The sequence below is a fragment of the Protopterus annectens genome, chromosome 17.part0, assembly GCF_019279795.1.
Source record: "Protopterus annectens isolate FY-2018-M chromosome 17.part0, PAN1.0, whole genome shotgun sequence".
Classification (NCBI taxonomy): domain Eukaryota; kingdom Metazoa; phylum Chordata; order Ceratodontiformes; family Protopteridae; genus Protopterus; species Protopterus annectens.
The window spans coordinates 391442111-391461409 of NC_056751.1; positions in this window are offsets into that span (position 1 = coordinate 391442111).

Sequence of the window (19299 nt, forward strand, 5' to 3'; positions counted from 1 at the left end):
CAGAGGGAAGCCCCCAGAGATGCACTGATTCACACTTGACTTCCCAGTCTTCTTTATGCCTGCCCCTTATCTCAAAGTTTCTTCAGAAAGCTCACAGGATGGGGGAACACTGATCCTCATCACCCTCATTCTGGCCTCACCAAGTCTGGTTTCTCTCCCTTCGGTCTCGCCTAGTAGTTCCAGCATGGACGTTTGAGTCTGTTCTGGATCTTATTTCTCATCCCTCGGGGATTCCTCACCTAGACCTGGACAGTCTGAAACTTGCTGCTTGGCTGTTGCGGTTCCCCTGATTATTAGGACTCCAGGTTTATCATCTCCTGTTAAAACCATTTTGGTGGCAGCTCACAAATCTTCCACCGGAAGGGTATACCGTAGCAAGTGAAAACTGTTTTCAGTACGAGCTTCGCAGTGGGCATTGGATCCCTTTACGGGCTCCTGTGTCCAAAGTATTAAAGTTTTTGGTGGGGATTTTTCAACAAGGTGCCAGTTCCTCCACTGTCCAAGTCCATCTGGCTGTAATTTCCAATTTTCATGTGGAGGGGGGACATGACATCTGAAGTTGTTAATCTTCTTCCTATTCATCACTGGTTCGGTTCCAAGTCCTCAGAACCAAGTCTGCCTAATACCAAGCTTGCGTACACCAAAAACTCTTGAGCTAAGCTGCTATCCACAATACCCTTCTTTCAGTTACCTCAGATCTCATTTGCCCCGCAGCCATATAGCAGCGTTTCACTGAGCTCTCCAGCCAAGTGTTGTATTTTTTCAAACTTTTCAGTATTTTATAAGTTTTCGTCTCTTAAAAACACTTCTACACCTACTTATCTTACTAGTTCTACCCACGGGTATCTTCTTTTTACTATTGTTGGTAACACCTTTCTTTACCCTTGTGGTATTCTCGGTACCATTGTTGGTATTTATAAACTCCCAAACAGCAACCTGCATAAGGAATGTGTATATTGTCTGGGGGTTCCACACTTATCTGTGAAACCTCCCTGTCAGATTTGTGTGCGTTTGTCAGCGGACGCTGAATGAATAAAGAAATTTATTTTGAAAGGCCTGCTTTTTATCCTTTTTCTAACGCTTTCTGCTTCGGAGGTCTCAATCCCTCCATCTAAGGACAAAAAATGTCCTTATTCTGACCCTTCACCGGCTGGTGATAAGGGCACGCCTCATAAGCACAAGGCACATAAGTCTTCCATGGAGCACATGATTGCCTTCTCGGCTCAGAGTTCTGCTCCATTGGTCTCTACAGACATTGCGATGACTTCCATATTGGCGCCACCCTTTGCAGTGACTGTTACAGTTCCAACTGTGATTTCGGCTCCAGTCTTCTTGCCTGCCATTACCTCAGCACCGTTTCCCTTCTCAGTTCCGAGATGGTACTGGCGACTTCTTTGGAGCCGATAATGACTTCCACTCCAGCTATTCCTTCGGCTCCGAGCCCTTTCTCGGCACCGATAGTCCCCCTTTTGCCTGTTTCGAAACTGGAATCCTCAGTGCTGACTTTTACTGCACCATGGACCCAGTACCCCCAGTCTTTGGATCCGTTTTCAAGACTAGCCTTTAGCCCCTTTTTAGACCGACCTGACTCCCCCTCAGGAGTATCGGTAAGGTCCACCAGGAGTCTATCTGAATTGGATGTGGTGCACCTGTTCGATCAGCTGCTAACAGCTAGAGGGATTGCAAATTTTCCTAAAACCCATCCCACTCTGGGTTTTGTGTCAATTGCCCCTGTGACTGCCATGTATTCTCCTCCCTTGGACCTTTTGGTTCCGAGGCCCCCATAGCTCCAGTGTCTGCGGGAGGACTCCTCTCCTCGGCGTCTATCTCCAACTCGTCCATGAGGTTGCTGTCACACGCAACCGAAGGGTTGGCTGGAGCTGCGGGTGCAGATGTAGCGGAGACATCATGCCTGAATGTGCATTTGTGACCTCGTGGACTCCAGGTCTTCCTTTAACGCCCCTTTAGAGCCGTCCACTCTGTTCATTTCTAAAGTGAAGGACACATTAGCCAGGTGCGAGCATAACGGAAAAACCTTGTCTGCCGTTGGCCTACATTTTTCCAAACCTCAGCACTCTTTCTCCAGAAACCAGAGGAGTGGAAAGATATGGCACAAAAAAATCTCAAGGTCCTTTCCATAGTGCACGTGGTGAGGATTCCCCCAGAGGTAGAGGGGGTTCCAATAATGTAAGATGCCCCTTTCGGGGCAGAGGGGGGTTCCCAAAATCAGAACTCCAGGGATTCTTTCTCTGGATGATATCAGCTCTCCTGAAGCGCTGCCCGATTTCTTTCCTCTGGAAGATGTCAGGACTCGTTTTTCTCTGTACCAAGCTGCCTGGCACTCTATTACAAATGATCAGTGGGTGCAGAGAATAATTTCCAGAGGTTATTGCATCCCTCTAATCTCTTATTCAAGACCTCCAGAATGCCTTCCCAATGTTCCACCCAGTCAAAGGCAAGAGGCAGCTTCAGAAATAAGAAAGCTGCGTCTAAAATGTGTCATCCAACAAGTCCCTCCCCCAGACCAGCGGATCTGGTTTTTACTCTATTATTTTTGGTGCCAAAAAAGACCGGAGACCCATTTTGGATCTCAGCCAGCTAAATAGATCAGTAGTTCAGACCACATTCCGCATGGTCACGATAGAATCCATTCTCCCATTTCTTCGGGAGGGTGTGTGGATGTGCTTGATAGATCTCCGGGATGTGTATTACCACATCAAAATGGACAAGCACTCCAGGAGTCTCCTTTGCTTCCGGCTGGGAGCCAACCATTACCATTTCAGAGCCCTGCCATTTGGTCTCTCGATGGCCCCCAGATTGTTCTCGAAATGCCTAGCAGTGGTGAAAGCTCATCTGAAACTTCAGGGATTCCAGGTGTTTCCATATATAGACGATTGGCTCCTCTCTGCCCCCACCAAGCGCCTACTGGTCGGGGCCCTCCACTACACTCTAGCACTGGCGGAGCTCCTACGCTTCACAATGCACTGGGAAAAATCCAACCCTCATCCCACCCAACAATTGGAATTTATAGGAGCAGGATTCAATACTCAAGCCAAGTCTCTCTCCCTCCTCACAGACTTCACAGATTAAGGTTACAAGTACAAGTGATATTCTGTTGAAGGAAGGTGTCTGCAAGGGAAGTTCTACAGGCTCTGGGGTCTATGGCGGCAGCCATCCCAATTGCCCTCTAGCAAGATTGCATGTGAGACTACTACAATGGCTCCTTTTGTCTCAGTGCATATCCAATCTCCATCCTCTGAACTCGCAGATCCTCATCACCAGTGCCTGCAAACAAGATCTCTGGTGGATGAGAACAGACAAACTTTTTGGTGCTGCCCCTTCCAGACTCCCCAACCCAACACTATGGTGACCACGGATGCTTAAGTGATGGGGTGGGGGGGCCACTTTCTGGGAAAGACAGTCCAAGGCACGTGGTCCAGCTTAGAGGTCAACTTGCATATTTGTGTCTTGGAGTTAAGAACGACGCTGTTAGCATTGCAGTCACTTCATCTGCTCCTTCCGTCAGGAACAATTGCAATCCATTCAGACAATATGTCCGTTGTCTGGTGCATAAACAGGGAGGGACCATATCCTACCCCCTATGTCACGAGGCCATGAAAAGTTGCCATTAGGTGATAGTTTACAACCGAAACGCATATCTCGGGGAGCTCCAACGTGATTGTGGACAGGCTGAGCAGATGCATCCTCCATCCACATGAGTGGTCTCAACCCGAACGTGACGGCAGAAGTCTTCATTCCTTAGTCAGCCTTGCTAAGATCTTTTCGCTTCCCCTGTAAACAAAAATGCAGCAGCTGCTTTGCCTTCTTTCCACCAGACCAGGGAGTCACCGAGAGATGCTTTGACTCACGATTGGCCCGTGGGTGGTCTCTATGTTTATCCTCTGATACCTTTGATACCCCCTGTTTCTAAGGAAAGCAATTTGGTTGAGATGCAAAGTAATCCTCATTGCCCCCTTCTGGCCTCAACAAGTGTGGTTTCCCTTCCTCCGGCCTCACCTGTTACAACCTCCTTGGATCCTGGGCACTTGTCAGGACCTAATATCTCACCCACAAGGTCTGACTCCCCCAAATATATCCACTTTCAAGCTGACAGCTTGGTTTCTCCACTTCCATTAGTCGCCAGGCAGGAAAACCCTCTCCTCACCTGTCTGCGATATTATTCTGGCCTCCCATAAACCCTCCACCAGAAAACTCTACAGAGAGAAATGGAAAAGATTCACTGTCTGGTCTAATAATCAGATGCTAGATCCTTTTTCAGCTCCTACAGCTGCTATACTTCAGTGTGTTTCTGAGTTTGACAATGGGGCATCAGCTTCTACTATTAGAGTCCATTTAGCAGCCATTTCCTATTTCCATAACGGCTCTGATGGTGTTCCTCTCAACTCCACCCGCCTTTGCAAGACCTTTTTCAAGGAAGTTTCCATAGCAAACCTATCAGGCAACCTGTGGAGACATGGAATGTCTCTCTGGTTCTACAGACTCTCTCTCTACCCCCCTTTGAGCCTGCTGCGACATGATCTTAAATTCCTGTCATGGAAATTGTTTTTTCTGGTAGCAGTAACATCAGCCAGATGGATATCTGAGTTACAAGCCTTATGCATCAAGAGCCCGTATCTAATCTTCCCTAAGGACAGAGTATTCCTTCGTACTAACCCATTCTTTCTCCCCAAAGTGGTGTCTGACTACTGTTAACCAGTCCATTGAGCTCCCTGTGTTCTTTCCAAATTATTTTAACAAGGGAGAATACTGTCTACATTCATTGGACGTGTACATAGTCTTTTCCAGGTAGAAGCGTAGTTGTCCAAGTCCTTCCGCAAGTTGGACCAACTTCATTTCCTTTTCTGGTCCAAGAATGGGATGTGCTGTATCAAAAGTTACATTATCAAAATGGCGTGGAGATTGCATTACCTTTACATATACTCCCTAGCGAATGAATCTAAACCTGTTCAAATCAAAGCTTATTCAACTGGGGCCATTGCAACTTCGGTTGCCTTTCACTCCAGGGCTTCCATGGTTGATATTTGTGCAGCAGCCAATTGGGCTAAACCCCATACTTTCATCAAGCATTAGAAATTGGATTTGATCTCCAAGGGAAGAGCGGCCTTCGGCTCTGTGGTTCTCAGGAATGTTCTTCCATAGGTGCCACCAGGTTCTCCAAATAGCTTGAGATTCTGTCCCATCAGTGATGAATAGGAAGAAGATTAACAACTTCAGATAAAGAAGTTATGTCTTACCATAACGTTAATTCTGAATTGTTTATCTTCTTCCAGTCATCGCACCCTCCCACCATTCCCCATCAATGGCTCCTGGTGGATCTTCTGGGTCCTTGTGTTGTGTCAGGGTGTCTGTGCAAAAATGGCCTCTGTTTTCTGTTTCTTCTGTATGTTGCATGCAAACCTCTATCTGAAGTAACTTGGAGAAGTGTATTGTGGGTAGTAGCTTAGCTTGAGAGTTTTAGGTGTACGTGAGCTTTGGTATTAGGCCGACTCAGTTCCATGATCTCTGAACCAAACCCATCAGTGATGACTGGAAGATGATCAGCTCAGATGGAATGTTATGATAAGACATAACTTTTTTATTGACCTCTGCTAAACTTTGCATGACCTTATTTAAAGGTGCCTTTCTTCTAAGACCCCCAGTGAAGGATCCTATGCCCCCATGAGACCTTACTTTCATGCTTCAGGCTTTAGTCTCCTCTCTTTCTGAACCTGCAGCTTTGGTAGATTTGCAGTATCTATCTTGGAAGACTGCTTTTTTGGTTGCCATTACTTCTGCCAGGTTAGTGTAGGAACTTCAAGCACTAGCCATCAAAGTTCCTTACTTGTTTTTTTTTCATAAGATTAGCGTTCTCTGCGTACTAACCCATCTTTTCTTCCTAAAGTAGTGTTAGAAGCCACTATTAATCAGACTATCAATCTTTCCTGTCTTTTTCCCTAATTTTCAGAATAGGGGTAAATATAAATTACATCAGCCGGATGGGCACTGGCAATTACGGTTCTACTTGCACAGAACAAAAGCTTTTCGTAAATCTGATCAGTTCTTTTCTTACTTAAAGCCCTTTTTTGGGAAACCAATTTCTAAGGTGACAATGGCTCGTTGGATTTCCCAATGCATTATTTGAGCATATTTTGTCAAGGGAATTTCCCCTCTGGGTCAGGTGAAAGCACATTCCACCAGATCTATGGCTACTTCAGCGGCCTTCTGGTCCAGGGTGTCACTGGATGATGTTTGTTCTGCAGCTATTTGGTTCTCATCTCATACCTTCATTTCACATTACAAATTGGACAGCGTATCCAGGAACACGGCATCCTTTGGCTCCGCCGTGTTCTGGAATATCCTTCCATGGGAGCCACCCAGGTGATAGTAGCTGTGGACTCTGTCCCACAGGTTTTAGACCAAATGAAGTAGTCTACTTCAGATAAAGAAATTATGTACTCACCATAACATTCCATCTGAGTAGTTGTACTTAATTTGTCTTCAGCCATCTCCCCCACCCTTCCCCTGACCTTGTCACTATTGTCCTGGCCATGTATATGGAATATGAACATCCAGGGGTGTCCATTATTATAATTTGGCTCAGTTTTTTTTTGGGCTGCTAGTAGTGGTAAGGTCTTGTTGGGTCGAGTGTGTTATAGGTTGAGCAGCAAACTCTATCTAAAGGGGGGGATGGACAACGGGGGGCATTATGGATAAGGAGCTCTGTGCTTGGATCAGATGCTGGAAATGTGGCCGTGTCAGATCTGTAACCCACAGGTTGAAGACAAATTAAGTACAACTACTCAGATGGAACGTTATGCTTAGTAAAACATTTTTTTATTCCAACAATGAGTTTATCAAATGACTGAAATTACTTACCAACATTGCCTCTAGGCTATTGCTTAGTGGTGACATCCACCCAAACCCTGGACCACTCGGATAACTCCAACCCTCTTAGTCATTCTAGTCTCAGCACCCCTACACGTCCAATCCTAAATAGAAAAAAATCCGACCTTTTGCTAATTAACATTAGAAGTATAGCCAACAAATTAGACATTCTCCACGCCACTATAGGCACATACTCCACAGACATGGTAATAATCACTGAAACATGGCTAAAACCAGGTACAAAAAATGAAGTACTTACCCCTAAGCTATTCCACACTACTGGTGGATAGACACGAAAGAGGAGGTGGAGTTGCTATCCTCTTTAAAGACCATCTCACTTTAACTTTCCTTGGCTGCAAAACCCCACAATTCGACAGTATAGAAGTCATCTTTACCACACTAGCTATAAATTCAAGAAAAACACAATGTAATTGGCTGCTATCCCACCTGGAAGTAATGCCCCAACTATAGAACATCTGTTGCACTGGGCAAGTAGTACCTTTAGGAGACATTCAATTCATACTGGCTGAGTTTAATTTAGACTGGCTTGCATGTGATAACAGCTCACCCCATCTATCACAAACTTGCATGGTTTGACACAAACTATTCTAGAACCTACCCGAAGAGATAAAGTTAGGAAAAAAACAGTCAACCTTGGACTGGATATTACTAAACAACAATTTTCACTCATTCCAGTCAGGTTCCCTTCCTGACAGTCTGACCACCTACCTACTTTCTGGTACGACATCACATTCCCACCAAAACCTGCTATGTTTAAACAACTTAGAAAAAAACATAACTTTAATCTTGACAATGTCCTAGCTGACCTACAAAGGTGCAGTTGGACTCCACGCAAATACCTTGACCTAGATGACAGTGAACCACTTAAATCATTTTTAGATATATTAATTGCCCATGCCCCTGTTAGAACCATCAGAGTAAAATCAAACTATTAACATCCAACACCACTTTGCGAGGAAATGGAAAACTTTAATACAAATAAAAACAGTTAAAAACAGAGGTAAGCGCTTTCGCAACAGAGTTGCTTCTTCAAACCATTCAAGGAGTACATCAAATATGCAGTCATTTTATAATTGAAATAGAATATCCAATCAAAAACAGGGAACAATAAAACCATCAAATAATCCACTGTGCATAATTAGATTCCACTAGTCTTCCTAACCATCTTAACCCATCAATTTTGGTGCAAAAACCTGACTTACTGTCAAAGTGCTTTACAAACTGTTGTAATTGCTAGAAACAAACAGTACTGTGCAATGATTCAAACAATCAAAGAATGGCTTACCCTATCGTATAACATTCATTGCAAGAGGCCATGTAATATTTGCAAAAGAATTACAGACACTGATAAAAATTCTAATATGCTGCAGTGTGCATAACCCATTGCATAAGACTGTTTTACAGAATAAAATCAAAACTATCCAGAACAAGCGTCACTGTGTACAGACATAAACAGAAAGCTTAAACGATACTAGAAACAACATAAACCTAACTTTGTTGCTAAAAATCATTAATGAAACTTCATAAAACTTATCACAAATAGTTTACAAATCATGTAACAAATTGCTGATAATATCAGTGCAAACAGTAGTAGTGAATAAAACTCATAAACCATTATTGCCCAATCAGGACCCCCCTCAATGATTGGTCATAATCCACAACAAAGCACTACTATTGGGTAAAAAAAAATCATCCAGTCCCCTATCAGATCAAAACTGACCTGACCAATGGCAATCTAAGTTAAATTCAACCCATCAGCTCAAAAACAAAGCCAATCCATGTAAACTGCTCCTTGGCCTTATAATTAATAATAAATATCTCCATACACTTTAAAGTTGTATAGCAATATAAAACCCTTTTGAGGGGTTGCCTGAATCTATTAATATTTGACTCAGCAATAACTGTATACAAATGAGTTACATTCTGGCAGTAACAAATCACAATCTAGAACAACCAATGCTAACCAAAGGCAACATCATTGATTGGTTAAAAAAAAGCTACTAAAAAAACAGCTGTTAGTGCTTTACATTGCCACAGACCAAAGTAAGCTAACAAAGGATTAGCAGATCTAAAAATGAACCTATTCATCGACTTCCAAAGATCAGCTCCTCAACTAGAGACCGATCCAAGTAACTAATTACTTCAGACCATTAAGGAGTGTAAAATAAATCCTCTGAAAAACAAAGAACATAGAATAAACAGTTAAACCACATCTAATGGCTTACAACTGGGTAATTGGAGCAGCAGTTCATATAACCAATAAAAATTTGCAATTTCTAATCTTAACCAATTAATTAATACCTAACCAATTGGTTAAGGATTGCTATTCTGAATTGTTATTGGTTGATGAGTGTTGTCCAATACAGCATGACCTTTAAGAAGATAAGCCAGTCAGGCCACTCTAATACAACTGTATAATGATGAAATACAACACTTAAGCATGGAAAACATGAAACACGAGCACCCGAAAAGGTTGATGGTCATTACAGTCTGAAGGAACAATCGCCGCATCTAAGAGAAAAAATAAAAGGTATACTATAAAAGACTCAAGTAACAAGGCAACCAGTAAACCAAGGAACTACCAACAGACGCAAACGACATTACCCGAAAGATCAGTCGATCAAAGCATCCACTGCAGAAGTACTATACCAGTACTGCACATCTTTAGTCAGATGAACAGTCCTATTAACAGATGTAAGGGAGAAAATTATCGGGCAGACATTATCAACAATATTCAACAAAAACTGAATAGTAACTCAGCAAAAGATATACAACACTGTACTGACAGTCAATCAAGTAAAATTAACCAAACTTAAAATTCTAATGATACCAACTCTAATCAGGATATACGTACACACCATAAAACTATTAACGACCATGGACATGGCTCAACATTTAATACAGTTAACACTCTAGGTCATTGTTACAAAGAGGGAATCTGACAGTAAATGGCCATATTACAGGGCACTTTCAGGTGTCCAAAGCAATACATAACATGAGCTTAACTAAATGCAACTTTAAAACAAAACCATCTCTTGGCAGAAGTCATTGGTATGTTCAGTTTTTGTTGAAAATGATTGATGTTAAGTTGTCAATCTCGCCTTCATTCTTGCTTGATGGGTTCGGAGCCGATCCTCGGCTCCGACTCGGCACTTTGCTAAGCTCGAGAGTCACTTTTACCAGCTCGAGGCAGCCCCATATCCCATGATGCAAGGCGGTAAGTACCCAGATCTCGTTTGCCGCTTCGCTGATGAGGTCCTCCTTTTACCAGCTCCTGGTAAGTGTTTATATTTAAACTGCTTTTAGCCCCTTTTCACTTTTAAACTATTTTTTCTGAGAAATCTTTCATTTTTAGTTAATTGTAAGCCCCTTTTTGACTAAAATTATCCTTCCTCCTTAATTTTTTTAGTCAGGCCTTCCTTCCCACCCATCCCCCCCCCTTTCAGGGTGTGTGTGTGTGAGGTTTTTACTGCTTATACTTTGTTTGGGACTGTGTGTTCTGTTTTTGTGTCCACTATGTCCAAAGAGCAGAGGGTCTCAGGCTTTAAGAAGTGTGACTCGTGCTGTCAGAAGATGTCTCTGACAGACGGTCACACTTCTTGCTTATACTGCCTGGGACCTCTCCACCTGCAGGACTCCTGTGCAATATGTCATTCTTTTAGCCAGAGAGTTCTGCAGGAAAGGAGAAACAAACTTATTTTAAGGGGACTCCTTAAACCGGAGGGCTCCCTGGCCAAATCGGCTCCGGGAAAGCCTTCAAAGTCTAAGGCCCAGGCTTCTGTACCAAAGCCTTCAGCCTTGGCTCCGACTGTCGGAGTCGAGATCGGCTCCGGTTGGAGCCGATCCGACCTTGGCTAAATCTTCGGCACCGATGGCCATCGGTGCCGATACTTCTATGGTTACTTTGGTGTCGGTTCTGAGTACTGGCTCCGACCACCATGTGGCCCAGGTTTCGGTGTCGGTGCCGACCGGCTCCGACACCGCTATTTCGATGCCTGCATCGGCTCCGGCTGGAGCCGATGCATCTAGATCTTCTCGGGCGAAAAGTTATCGGCTCCGACTGGATCAGTGGGTTTGTCGGCTCCGATGGTTCCTTCGAGGAAGAGGTCCAGGTCCCCCTCTTTGGAACCGATTCTGTCGGCTACGGCCTCACCTCTTCTTCGAACGGAGCCATCGGAGCCGATCATCTAGGTCGTCCAGGTTATCTGACCATGATTTAGAGAGGGTGGTAAGCAGATTATTAAAATCACAGGCACTGGCCCAGATGCTTCATAGTCCGTCTCAACAGACGACTATTAGTCCACACCCCCTTCAAGTTCCTCCTTCGACTCTACCTCAGAGTTTGGAGCTGGAGTCTACGGGAATAGTTACGGCTATGGCTGAGGGGCAGATACCCCCTCCTTCTGCACCTTCAGCATCTACTCTTATCTCCTCCTCGAGACCTTCCTCGGAGGGATTCGGTGTTCGGGCTTCCCTGGTCTCCTCAGAGGGGGTGAGTGGCATCGGACCCTTGTCCGACCCCAATCTTCCCTTGGAGCTCGGCCTTGGTGAGCTCGGCTCCGACATCTGCCTCGAGCCTTCCTTTTGGTGGGCCAGGAGTCCCAGTTTCTTGAACGGGTTCTCTCGGATCTCCTGGGAGGGGCCTTCGAGGTGATGAAGAGTGTGCTGGCCACTGGTCTCAGTCAGCAGTCTATTCCCTTAGCTCCTCCCTCTACAGTGCCTGTCGATATCTCTTCCATCTCTCTTGCTCCCGGACCTAGAGATCCACCGCCTCAGGTTTCCCCACTGGGAAGAACCCCCTCTTCCGAGGATTCTGCTGACCAGTCAGGAGATCCTCCACGCAAGAGGACTTGTAAGAGGAAACACCTGGACTCCCCTGAGTCTACCACTTCAGATACCGACTTAGATGAGTCTGAGGGATCCCCAAGATCCCCCTCTGAGGATGTCTCCTTTTCAGACATCCTAGAACTCCTAAAACAGAGGGGAAACTAGCCCTCCATAAATCCCTCCGAGGATGAGTCTGTATACCTAGAGGCGTTTGGATCTCGACTCTCCACCTCCTGGGTGTCTCCACCTTTCGACCCCCTTATGGAGGTTATTGCTCGAAAGGCTTGGGCTGCTCCTGATTCTGTAGAGCCAGTTCCTAGGAGGCCGTCTAAATTTATTACAGCCCCTTCTGAAAAGCAATTCCTTACAAAAGGTGTCCCTGTTGATGCCATGGTGGTGGCGGACGCCACCAAGAAGGAACTTGCAGATCCTTCCGTACCAGTCCATCCTCCTAATAAGGATTCTAGGACCATGGATAGGTATGGTAAGCGGATGTTCTCCTCAGCGACCTTTGCCATGCGTTCGCTGAACTATTTATGTCACTTCACCAGACTTCAAAGGGACATCCTTAAGGAACTAGGTGAAGTAGTGCAGGATCCTACGGCTGCAGGGGCTCAAGAAAAAATTGCTTCTCAGCTAGGAATTCTTAATTCTATAGCTAACTCCTCCATGCGACTGATCTCGTATGCAGCAGATGGAGCGAGTAGAGCCACGGGTACAGGAGTGGCTCTTACACGTCAATCCTGGATGCGGCTCTGTAATTTTGCAGATCCCTGTAAGGCGTCCTTCACGAATTCTCCCTTTGATGGATCAGCATTGTTTGGCCCTCAAGTGAAGGATACATTGACCAGGTGTGAGCAGGACGGCAAGACTCTTTTTGCCGTAGGGGTCCGTTTTTCTACCCCCTCTAGACCTTACCCCAAAGGTCAGAAGGGCGGAAAAATGTGGTTCCGTAAATCCCAGGGAGTCACGCCAGATGCACATGGTCAGTTTACCCCTAGAGGCAGAGGAGGTAATAATGAGACGCCGCTCAAGAGGCAGAGGGGGCCCACAAAACCAGGGAAGCAGAGAGCCTCTCTCTGACAAGCCCTTCCAGCATCCCTGAGATGTTGCCCGACTGTCCATCCTTGGAGGCAGTCGGGGGAAGACTATCGCTGTACCCAGAAGCCTGGCATTCCCTATCTCAAGACAGATGGGTACAGTCGATCATATCCGAGGGTTACAAGATTCCTTTCGAGGAAAGTCCTTTCTCTCACAAAAATTCCCTTCCAGATGTGCCACCCGGTCTAAGGGAAATTGCAAAGTTAGAAGTATCAAAGCTTCTACAAAAAAGGGCCTTTCAGCCAGTTACAACAGACCATTCAGAGCCCGGAATCTACTCAAGATTCTTTTTGGTCCCCAAAAAGACGGGAGACTGGAGACCAATATTGGATCTCAGCAGACTCAACTAGTCTGTGAGAAAGAAGATTTAGAATGGTCACACTTCAATCAATTTTGCCCTTCCTACAAAAGGACAACTGGATGTGCTCAATAGACCTTCAGGACGCGTACTATCACATAAAAATTCACAGACGCTACAGAAGGTTTCTCTGCTTTCGGCTGGGGTCCAGTCATTTTCAATTCAGAGCCCTGCCCTTTGGTCTCACTACAGCCCCCAGAGTGTTCACCAAATGTATGGCAGTGGTCACAGCTCACCTGAGACGTCAAGGATTCCAGGTGTTTCTGTATCTCGACGACTGGCTCCTTTCAGCCACCACCAGGCATCAACTTCTTCAAGCCAAGGATTACACCTTAAATCTCTGCACTCAATTAGGAATTTCGATCAACTACAAAAAATCCTCCTTATTGCCCTGCCAGTCTATTACTTTCATAGGCGCAAACTTAAACACTGTTCGGATGTCAGCAACCCTCACAGACCAAAGAATCTCAGATATCCAAAGTCAAGTGAGGATCATCCTTGCCTGCAAAAAGGTGCAAGCCAGAATGGTTCTGAAGGTGTTGGGCCTCATGGCTGCGGCCATTACCCTTCTTCCCCTGGCCCGCTTCTACATGCGTCTTCTTCAATGGATGTTGTTCATCCAGTGGTCTTACCAACAACTTCCCATGCGTCACCAAATCCTGGTGACACAAATTTCCAAGAATCATCTATCATGGTGGATTTCTTCTCCCCAGATTCATCAAGGCAAGACCCTTTGTATCCCCGGCCCCGGTAGCCACAGTCACTACAGACGCCTCCCTGATCGGGTGGGGTGGGGGTCATTATCAGGGCAGTATGGTTCATGGGACGTGGCAACCGTTCGAATACCACCTGCACATAAATGTCCTAGAGATGAGAGCAGTGCTTTTAACGTTGCAAGCCCTCAACAACTTTCTTCCCTTGGGAACAATTGCAGTTCACACAGAACATGTCTGTAGTATGGTATATCAACAAACAGGGCGGAACCAAGTCCTACCCCTTGTGTCGAGAAGCTCTCAGACTTTAGCAATGGGCGATCTCCTCTAATCGGTTTCTGGTAGCAACGCATATCCCTGGGAAAACCAACATTCTAGCGGACAGATTGAGCAGAGCTATTCTCATGCCTCACGAGTGGTCTCTCAAACAATCTATAGTGGAGGAGATTTTTCTAGAATGGGGCCACCCGTGTTGCGATCTTTTTGCTACTCCCCAAAACAGCAAATGCCCAGACTTCTTTTCTCTCTTCCCACTGCCAGGCCATCCCCCCAGAGACACTCTAACCCAGGAATGGCCCCAGGGACTTCTTTATGCCTTTCCTCCTTTTCCGTTGATTCCACAAGTACTCCAGAAAGCCACCATTTTGAGAGCCAAATTGATCCTCATTGCTCCCTATTGGCCTCGACAAATTTGGTTTCCGTTCCTCCATAGTCACCTATTGGTGCAGCCGTGGCATCTGGACCCAGTGCCAGACCTTCTGATTCACCAATCGGGTCAGCTGCATCGGTCTGTTCCTTCTCTCAACCTCACAGCTTTGTTGCTCCACTTCCTTCCTTAGCCAGGCTTCCTATGATCTCTAATCCTGTTGGGGATATCATAGTGGCTTCCCTTAAATCCTCTACTAGAAGGATTTGTACCAGCAAGTGGAAACGCTTCTCTTGTTGGGCAAAAGCTAAAAATATAGATCGCTTTACTGCCCCTGTTCAAGCAGTTTTTAATTTCTTAGCGGAAATCATTCACTCGGGCTCTTCATCTTTCACGGTCAAAGTTCAGTTGGCTGCTATCTCGAACTTTCATGTCGGGTTTGCAGATCACAACATTATGTCCCACAGGCTTTGTAGAGCTTTTCTAAAAGGAATTTTTCTCCTGAAACCTCCAGTCAGGAGTCCTCCTCCTCAATGGGACATAAATCTAGTGCTGACATCCTTAATTCTGCCTCCCTTCGAGCCAGCGGTTTCATGTTCCCTGAAATTTCTTTCATGGAAAACACTCTTCCTTGTTGCTATTACCTCGGCAAGGAGAGTGTCAGAACTTCATGCTCTCTGTTCGTCCCCCTTATTTGGTCTTCCACAAAGACAGGGTATCCTTGAGAACTAATCCAACCTTTTTGCCTAAGGTGGCCTCGAAAAATAATTTGAACCAATCTATTGACTTCCCTGTATTTTTCCCTAATTACTCAAACAGATTGGAACAAAAATTACATTATCTTGATGTTCACCGCCAACTCGGATATTTGGACAGAACAAAACAATTCAGGAAATCCGATCAGCTCTTTCTTATGCTGAAAACAAGAAAGGCCTTCCTGTCTCCGAAGTGACCTTATCTAGATGGCTTTCTTCCACCATCTCCGAAATCTATCAGCTCAGGGGAAAACAGCTGTGCTCAAAACCTAAAGCACATTCAACCAGAAGCTTAGCCACTTACACAGCTTTTCAGGCTAGACTTCCATTAGACACTATTTGTGCAGCAGCCACTTGGGCCACTCCTCATACCTTTGTTTCTCATTACGAATTGGATTTGGCCTCCAGGGATAGAGCCAGTTTTGGCTCTACAGTTCTCAAGAGTCTGTTCCATTGAGCCACCCAGGATAGAGGTGCTAGGACGGTCCCATCAAGCAAGAATGAAGGCGAGATTGACAACTTAACATTGAGAAGTTATGTACCTACCATAGCGTTCCATGTTAGTTGTCTTCTCTCGCCTTCTTTCTTGCAACCCTTCCTCCTGCCCCCTGGCCTGGACAGACCTTTTTCTCCCTATATGGAAGAGTGCTTCTTAAGGCCAGCTAGTTCTGGTCTACCCTATAGCCATCCTTTAGGCTTTTTGCCTTTCTTTCCTTCTGGGAAGTTTTTTGTGCTAGGTGTTATTACGTATAGGTACCAAACGAGATCTGGGTACTTACCGCCTTGCATCATGGGATATGGGGCTGCCTCGAGCTGGTAAAAATGACTCTCGAGCTTAGCAAAGTGCCGAGTCTGAGCCGAGGGTCGGCTCCGAACCCATCAAGCAAGAAAGAAGGCGAGAGAAGAAAACTAACATGGAACGTTATGGTAGGTACATAACTTCTCAATAACGCCTGCCCAGTAATTTTCTCCCTTAAATCTGTTAATAAGACTGTTCAACTGACTAACGCTGATGTGAAGTACTGGTGTGGTATTTCTACAGTGGATGCTTTTATCAATGTATCTTTAGGGTAATACTGTTTGTCTGTTGGTAGTTCCTTGGTATAATGGCTGCCTTGTTACTTGGGTCTTTTTAGGGTATTTTTATTTTTTTCTCCTAGATGCTGCGATTGTTCCTTCAGACTGTAATGACAGTCTCCTATTCAGGCACTCGTTTTTTGTTTTACACGCTGACGTGTTGTATTTTTGTATTATGTAGTATGTTATATTTGTATGATTGGTTTATCTTCATAAAAGTCGTGCTGTATTGGAGAGCACTCCTCAACCAATAGCAGTTCAGAACAGCAATTCTTAACTAATTGATTAGGTAGTGATCGATTTGGTTAAGATTAGAAAATGAGAATTTTTATTGGTTATATGTCCTGTTGCTCCAATTACACAGTTGTAAGCCGCTAGTTGCAGTTTAACTGTTTATTCCATGCTCTTTGTTTTTCTGAGGATTTATTTTACACTCCTTAATGGTCTGAAGTAGTTGGTTTACTTGGATCGGTCACTAGTTGAGGAGCCAATATTTGGAAGCCGATGAATAGGCTCATTTTTAGGTCTGCTAATCCTTTATTGGCTTGCTTTGGTGTGTGGTAATGTAAAGCACCAATAGCAGTTTTTTTAGTAGCGGTTTATAATCAATCATTGACATTGCCATTGATTGGTTAGTACTGGTTGTTCCAGATTGTGATTCGTGTTTATTGCAGATATTGCCAGAATGTAATGCATTGGTATGCTGTTATTATTGAGTCAAATATTAATAGCTTAAGGCAACCCCTCAAAAGGGTTTTATATTGATAAACAACTTTAAAGTGTATGGAGTTATTTAATAAGTTTTGTTGCTTATAAGGCCAAGGAGCAGTTAATTACATTGATTGGCTTTGTTTTTGAGCTAATAGGCAGAATTTATGTAACTTTGATCACCATTTATCAGGCCACTTTTGATCTCATAAGAAATAAAATAATTTTTTTCCCAATATTACTGCTTTGTTTTGTATTATGACCAATCCTTGAGGCGGTTCTTGATTGGGCAATAATGCTGTTTTTTTTTTATTTTTCTATTTGCTACTATTGTTTGCATTGATATTAGCAATTTATGCGATCATTTGTTAACTATTGATCAGTTTTATGAAGTTTCATCAATGTTTTTTAGCAACACAGTGCGGTTTATATTGTTTCTAGTATCGTTTAAGCACAGCCTATTTACGTTTGTACATTGTGATGCTTGTTTTTGTCATTTTTGATTTTATTCTGTAAAACAGTCTTGTGCAATGTGTTATGTACAGCAAATTGCAGCATTTTAGAATTTTTAGTGTAATTTTCTTTTGCAAATGATATTAATTACATGGCTTCTTGTAATGAATGATCTGAAGTAGGATGTTCATTTGTCAGCAACCTGTGGGTTACGGATCCGATATCGGATCCGAGCTGGCAACTTGTTTCAAGCTAATGGATCCGAGCTCCTAGCTCCTCCCTTCACCCATAATCCCCTGCTAACCCCCCATGACCTCAGATCTAGTTTGCCGCGCTTGTGGATGGCTGGATCCTCTTGAGCTCGTCAGCTAAGTGGAATTTTACTGCTTTTATCTGTACTTTTCCTGTCAGAATTTTTCTTTATTAGTTACATTAAATAAGAAAAAGTGTATAAGTGTTAGGCTCCCTTATTATTTTTTCTTTAATTAGTTCCCCCTCCCTTCGCAGGTCGTTAGGGTGTGCGTGTGTGTTGTGTTTCTTTTGGGGCCTGTGTGTGTGTAGTTTTTTTTCTTTAAAAAAATGGCCGAGGTCCCAAAAGCCATATTTTCCAAATGTACCGAGTGTGGCCATATGCTCTCCCCGGCTGATGGCCACACTCGGTGCGTTCGGTGCCTTGGGGTTGAACACCTTACCTCAGGCTGTACCATCTGTGCAGCGTTCAACCCCAGGGCACTGAAAGAGCGGAGGTCGAAACTGGTCCTTGCGGGACTTTTACCCCGGACTCGGCTTCGGCCTCCGCTACCTCTGCTTCTCCTGTGGCTCCACCACAGTCTGTGGTCGCTGCCACTCCTGCCCCCCTGCCTCCGTCCGGGACTCAAACTCCCGCTGAAGTGTCGGAGGACAGGGAGGCCAGGAGGGAGAAACTGAGGGAGAAGCACCACAAGCGGCGGGCCGAGACCTCAGTTTCGGCCCCGCCAGCTAAGCGGACTTCTCCCTCCACTGCTTCTAGGTCTCCTGCTCCTCGGCTCCAATCCCCTTGTTTCTCCCCGGGGGCCGAGGAGGAGGAGACCCGATCTCCGTCGAGGTCATCGAGCCAGCATTCCAGGCCTGCCTCGGTGGCCTCTTAGAGATCTACTTTTAGTTTATCCGATGCAGACTTGGACCGGATGATGCGAAGATTCATCCAGGCCCAGCTGCAGATGGGAGTGCTCTTGCCCCCCCCCCCCCAGGGGGGGAGCTCGACACCTTTTTTCCACCCGATTGCTCCTTCTCCGACCCGCTATCTGGGTTCGGAGCATTCTGAGCCGAGCAGCATTGGAGCCGGGGGTGGGTCGGCACCGACAGTACTTGGTACTTCGGATCCGACCCTGCCCTCGAGCCTGTCAGATCCGACCTCTCTGAGCCGTGGTCCGAGCTTCGGATCCGAGGGATTCAGTGTGCCTTCGGCTCCGTCCAGGTCGGAGCCCAATGGTCCCTCGGATCCGACTGTCTCTGCGTCGGTTCCGATCCTTTCATCAGATCCGAGTGGGAGCAGACTTTCGGATCCATTAGAGAGTGGCTCTCCCTCGGCTTTCGATGTTGTGGAGAGGGCTCTGTTGAGAGCATCCGGACCCCCAATCCTTGCATCGGCTCCTCCCTGCACTCCCTCTTTGCTGGGCCAGGCTTCCATCACCCGGCCAAAGGGACAGCCTGCTTTGATGTCACAGATGGTTGCATTGGAACAAGATGTTGCTGGCGAGGCCTCCTCGGGCAGTC